A 6,115-nucleotide genomic window follows, 5' to 3' on the forward strand; every position below is an offset into this window, starting at 1 on the left:
CGAGGGGGTTTTGTATGGAGGTCAATGAGAGAATGTCGAATGTAGTTAACAAAACATTGAAATGATTATTTGCTACGTGTGATTTAGTTGATGATCGAATAGAAGTTTCGTAATGACTAGGTTATTACCAGTTTATTGATATAAATAGGACACGTGATATCCCGGAAACTTTGAGAAAAAAACATTTATATCGGAGTTGTGCTTGGTCGTCAATAGTTACCAAAGTCATAAACCTAGCCTATTTCTACAATTTCTCTTCTTAACATGTGATTTGAAACCTAACCCTAACCACACTGCTAACCCTACGCCTAACCTTAAATGAAGACCAAAAAGCACATTTGATGATAACAAATTTGGACTTTGTGGTATCTGGTGGAAAACGTTGTGCCTGTTGGTCACTCGAGTATCTGCCCTCTCATTGGCTAGAATGGTCCCACCTGATCTTGCTTACCCCAGACTGCCTTACATTCTTCTAGAAAATGGGCTCGTTTGAGTGGTAAGGTGAAAGCGACTGTAGACGAAAGTCGAGGAGGGAAGTTGGGGGAGGTGTATCTGCGACAGCCAAAAGTCGGACACTGATGAAGTTTCCAACTCCGATATCACACACACATAAATTGAACATGTATGTGTATACATTGTACAATCAATTGGTGAGAGCCTCAAATATCACGTTCATAAATGTTTACATTTCCACTGTATACACGATTTGCGTGAATTGCGGCAAAGTTGGTTTCTATTTCAGTCATGTCTTTGGTCACGTCTTTGTTCGTGTGGGTCAAACAAAAACACCCTAAATGATTGGTTGACAATAGAGTCTCCCACAATGCAGGCGATGGCTGCAGCATGGCGTTGATGAAGAGCAACTGCAGAAACTTGCAGTCGACTGCAGTCAAAACTTCATTACTTTTGATAACATGGTTTTTGTAAAGTTCATGCAGTCGACATGTAGGCGCAAGTCGGACCATTTTAATCCTCATAATGCAACACACTTTGAAAGGTGGTGACCAACGATGGTCACAGACTTGACAAAACTGATCCACTCGACTGTGTCATGTTTGTCATTTATTGTCATGTCTTGTCCCTGTGCTCCCCATGCTATTCGTTTCCCTCTGCTGGTCTTGTTTGGTTCTATCCCTCTCTCTCCCCCTCCCCCTTTCACTCTCTCGCTCTCTCTTCTCTCTGTCGTTCCGTTCCTGCTCCCAGCTGTTCCTATTCCCCTAATCATCATTTAGCCTTCCCACACCTGTTCCCGATCCTTTCCCCTGATTAGACTCCCTATTTATTCCTTTGTTATCCGTTCCTGTTCCATCGGTTCCTTGTTTTGTATTCCATGCTGTGATTGCGTTTCGCCCTGTCCTGTCGTGTTTTTTGCCGTGATTGTGTATCACCCTGTCCTGTCGTGTTTTGTGCCTTCTTCAGACGCTGCGTGTGAGCAGGTGTCTCAGTTGACTACGGCCTGCGCCTACCCAAAGCGACCTGCAGTCTGTGGCCGCTTCTCCAGTTGTTTTCCCCTCTACTAATCTAGAGGATTTCAGTTATTCGGTTTTGAACATTAATAAACTCTGTTTCTGTTAAGTCGCGTTTGGGTCCTCCTTCACCTGCATGACAGAAGGAACCGATCAAAGAATGGACCCAGCGACTTCAGACGCTCGTTACACTGCCGTCGAGAGATCCAAGGAGCCATGCTCGGCAGACACGAGCAGGAATTGTCTGCTGCTCGTCATGCCGTGGAGAACCTGGCCGCTCAGGTTTCCGACCTCTCTGGACAGTTCCAGAGTCTACGTCTCGTGCCACCTGTTACTCCCTGGCCTGCCGAGCCTCCTGAACCCAGGGTTAATAACCCACCTTGCTACTCCGGGCAGCCCACTGAGTGCCGCTCCTTTCTCACGCAGTGTGAGATTGTGTTCTCTCTCCAACCCCACACATACTCTAGAGAGAGAGCTCGGGTTGCTTTCGTCATTTCACTCCTTACTGGCCGGGCTCGAGAATGGGGCACAGCTATCTGGGAGGCAAGGGCTGATTGCTCTAACAGATTCCAGAACTTTAAGGAGGAGATGATTCGGGTTTTTGACCGTTCAGTTTTTGGTGAGGAGGCTTCTAGGGCCCTGGCTTCCTTATGCCAAGGTGAACGGTCCATAACGGATTATTCCATTGAGTTTCGCACTCTTGCTGCCTCTAGTGAGTGGAACGAGCCGGCGCTGCTCGCTCGTTTTCTGGAGGGACTCCACGCAGTGGTTAAGGATGAGATTCTCTCCCGGGAGGTTCCTTCAGATGTGGACTCCTTGATTGCTCTCGCCATCCGCATAGAACGACGGGTAGATCTTCGTCACCGGGCTCGTGGAAGAGAGCTCGCATCAACGGTGTTTCCCTGCTCCGCATCGCAACCATCTCCCTCTGGCTTTGAGACTGAGCCCATGCAGCTGGGAGGGATTCGCATCTCGAATAAGGAGAGGGAACAGAGGATCACCAACCGCCTGTGCCTCTATTGCGGAGTTGCTGGACATTTTGTTATTTCATGTCCAGTAAGAGGCCAGAGCCCATCAGTAAGCGGAGGGCTACTGGTGAGCGCTACTACTCAGGTCCCTTCATCTAGATCTTGTACTACTATGTCGGTCCATCTACGCTGGACCGGTTCGGGTGCTACATGCAGTGCTTTGATTGACTCTGGGGCTGAGGGTTGTTTCATGGACGAAGCATGGGCTCGGAAACATAACATTCCTTTCAGACCGTTAGACAGGCCTACGCCCATGTTTGCCTTAGATGGTAGTCATCTTCCCAGTATCAAATTTGAGACACTACCTTTAACTCTCACAGTATCTGGTAACCACAGTGAGACTATGTCTTTTTTGATTTTCCGTTCACCGTTTACACCTGTTGTTTTGGGTCACCCCTGGCTTGTAAGTCATAATCCTTCTATTAATTGGTCTAGTAATTCTATCCTATCCTGGAACGTTTCTTGTCATGTGAAGTGTTTAATGTCTGCCATCCCTCCCATTTCTTCTGTCCCTACTTCTCAGGAGGAACCTGGCGATTTGACAGGAGTGCCGGAGGAATATCATGATCTGCGCACGGTCTTCAGTCGGTCCCGAGCCAACTCCCTTCCTCCTCACCGGTCGTATGATTGTAGTATTGATCTCCTTCCGGGGACCACTCCTCCTCGAGGTAGACTATACTCTCTGTCGGCTCCCGAACGTAAGGCTCTCGAGGATTATTTGTCTGTGTCTCTTGACGCCGGTACCATAGTGCCTTCTTCCTCTCCGGCCGGGGCGGGGTTCTTTTTGTTAAGAAGAAGGACGGTACTCTGCGCCCCTGCGTGGATTATCGAGGGCTGAATGACATAACGGTTAAGAATCGTTATCCGCTTCCCCTTATGTCATCAGCCTTCGAGATTCTGCAGGGAGCCAGGTGCTTTACTAAGTTGGACCTTCGTAACGCTTACCATCTCGTGCGCATCAGAGAGGGGGACGTGTGGAAAACGGCGTTTAATACTCCGTTAGGGCATTTTGAGTACCGGGTTCTGCCGTTCGGTCTCGCCAATGCGCCAGCTGTTTTTCAGGCATTAGTTAATGATGTTCTGAGAGACATGCTGAACATTTTTGTTTTTGTCTATCTTGACGATATCCTGATTTTTCTCCGTCACTCGAGATTCATGTTCAGCACGTTCGACGTGTTCTACAGCGCCTTTTAGAGAATTGTCTCTACGTAAAGGCTGAGAAGTGCTCTTTTCATGTCTCCTCCGTTACTTTTCTCGGTTCCGTTATTTCCGCTGAAGGCATTCAGATGGATTCCGCTAAGGTCCAAGCTGTCAGTGATTGGCCCGTTCCAAGGTCACGTGTCGAGTTGCAGCGCTTCTTAGGTTTCGCTAATTTCTATCGGCGTTTCATTCGTAATTTCGGTCAAGTTGCTGCCCCTCTCACAGCTCTTACTTCTGTCAAGACGTGTTTTAAGTGGTCCGGTTCCGCCCAGGGAGCTTTTGATCTTCTAAAAGAACGTTTTACGTCCGCTCCTATCCTCGTTACTCCTGACGTCACTAGACAATTCATTGTCGAGGTTGACGCTTCAGAGGTAGGCGTGGGAGCCATTCTATCCCAGCGCTCCCAGTCTGACGATAAGGTTCATCCTTGCGCTTATTTTTCTCATCGCCTGTCGCCATCTGAGCGCAACTATGATGTGGGTAACCGTGAACTGCTCGCCATCCGCTTAGCCCTAGGCGAATGGCGACAGTGGTTGGAGGGGGCGACCGTTCCTTTTGTCGTTTGGACAGACCATAAGAACCTTGAGTACATCCGTTCTGCCAAACGACTTAATGCCCGTCAAGCTCGTTGGGCGTTGTTTTTCGCTCGTTTCGAGTTTGTGATTTCTTACCGTCCGGGTAGCAAGAACACCAAGCCTGATGCCTTATCCCGTCTGTTTAGTTCTTCTGTGGCTTCTACTGATCCCGAGGGGATTCTTCCTTATGGGCGTGTTGTCGGGTTAACAGTCTGGGGAATTGAAAGACAGGTTAAGCAAGCACTCACGCACACTGCGTCGCCGCGCGCTTGTCCTAGTAACCTCCTTTTCGTTCCTGTTTCCACTCGTCTGGCTGTTCTTCAGTGGGCTCACTCTGCCAAGTTAGCGGGTCATCCCGGTGTTCGAGGCACTCTTGCGTCTATTCGCCAGCGCTTTTGGTGGCCGACTCAGGAGCGTGACACGCGCCGTTTCGTGGCTGCCTGTTCGGACTGCGCGCAGACTAAGTCGGGTAACTCTCCTCCTGCCGGTCGTCTCAGACCGCTCCCCATTCCTTCTCGACCATGGTCTCACATTGCCTTAGACTTCATTACCGGTCTGCCTTTGTCTGCGGGGAAGACTGTGATTCTGACGGTTGTCGATAGGTTCTCTAAGGCGGCACATTTCATTCCCCTCGCTAAACTTCCTTCCGCTAAGGAGACGGCACAAATCATTATTGAGAATGTATTCAGAATTCATGGCCTCCCGTTAGACGCCGTTTCAGACAGAGGTCCGCAATTCACGTCACAGTTTTGGAGGGAGTTCTGTCGTTTGATTGGTGCGTCCGTCAGTCTCTCTTCCGGGTTTCATCCCCAGTCTAACGGTCAAGCAGAGAGGGCCAATCAGACGATTGGTCGCATACTACGCAGCCTTTCTTTCAGGAACCCTGCGTCTTGGGCAGAACAGCTCCCCTGGGCAGAATACGCTCACAATTCGCTTCCTTCGTCTGCTACCGGGTTATCTCCGTTTCAGAGTAGTCTGGGTTACCAGCCTCCTCTGTTCTCATCCCAGCTTGCCGAGTCCAGCGTTCCCTCCGCTCAAGCGTTTGTCCAACGTTGTGAGCGCACCTGGAGGAGGGTGAGGTCTGCACTTTGCCGTTACAGGGCACAGACGGTGAGAGCCGCCAATAAACGCAGGATTAAGAGTCCAAGGTATTGTTGCGGCCAGAGAGTGTGGCTTTCCACTCGCAACCTTCCTCTTACGACAGCTTCTCGTAAGTTGACTCCGCGGTTCATTGGTCCGTTCCGTGTCTCCCAGGTCGTCAATCCTGTCGCTGTGCGACTGCTTCTTCCGCGACATCTTCGTCGCGTCCATCCTGTCTTCCATGTCTCCTGTGTTAAGCCCTTTCTTCGCACCCCCGTTCGTCTTCCCTCCCCCCCTCCCGTCCTTGTCGAGAGCGCACCTATTTACAAGGTACATAAAATTATGGACATGCGTTCTCGGGGACGGGGTCACCAATACCTAGTGGATTGGGAGGGTTACGGTCCTGAGGAGAGGAGTTGGGTTCCGTCTCGGGACGTGCTGGACCGTTCGCTCATCGATGATTTCCTCCGTTGCCGCCAGGATTCCTCCTCGAGTGCGCCAGGAGGCGCTCGGTGAGTGGGGGGTACTGTCATGTTTGTCATTTATTGTCATGTCTTGTCCCTGTGCTCCCCATGCTATTCGTTTCCCTCTGCTGGTCTTGTTTGGTTCTATCCCTCTCTCTCCCCCTCCCCCTTTCACTCTCTCGCTCTCTCTTCTCTCTGTCGTTCCGTTCCTGCTCCCAGCTGTTCCTATTCCCCTAATCATCATTTAGCCTTCCCACACCTGTTCCCGATCCTTTCCCCTGATTAGACTCCCTATTTATTCC

Source organism: Oncorhynchus gorbuscha, linkage group LG15, assembly GCF_021184085.1.
Source record: "Oncorhynchus gorbuscha isolate QuinsamMale2020 ecotype Even-year linkage group LG15, OgorEven_v1.0, whole genome shotgun sequence".
Taxonomy (NCBI): Eukaryota; Metazoa; Chordata; class Actinopteri; order Salmoniformes; family Salmonidae; genus Oncorhynchus; species Oncorhynchus gorbuscha.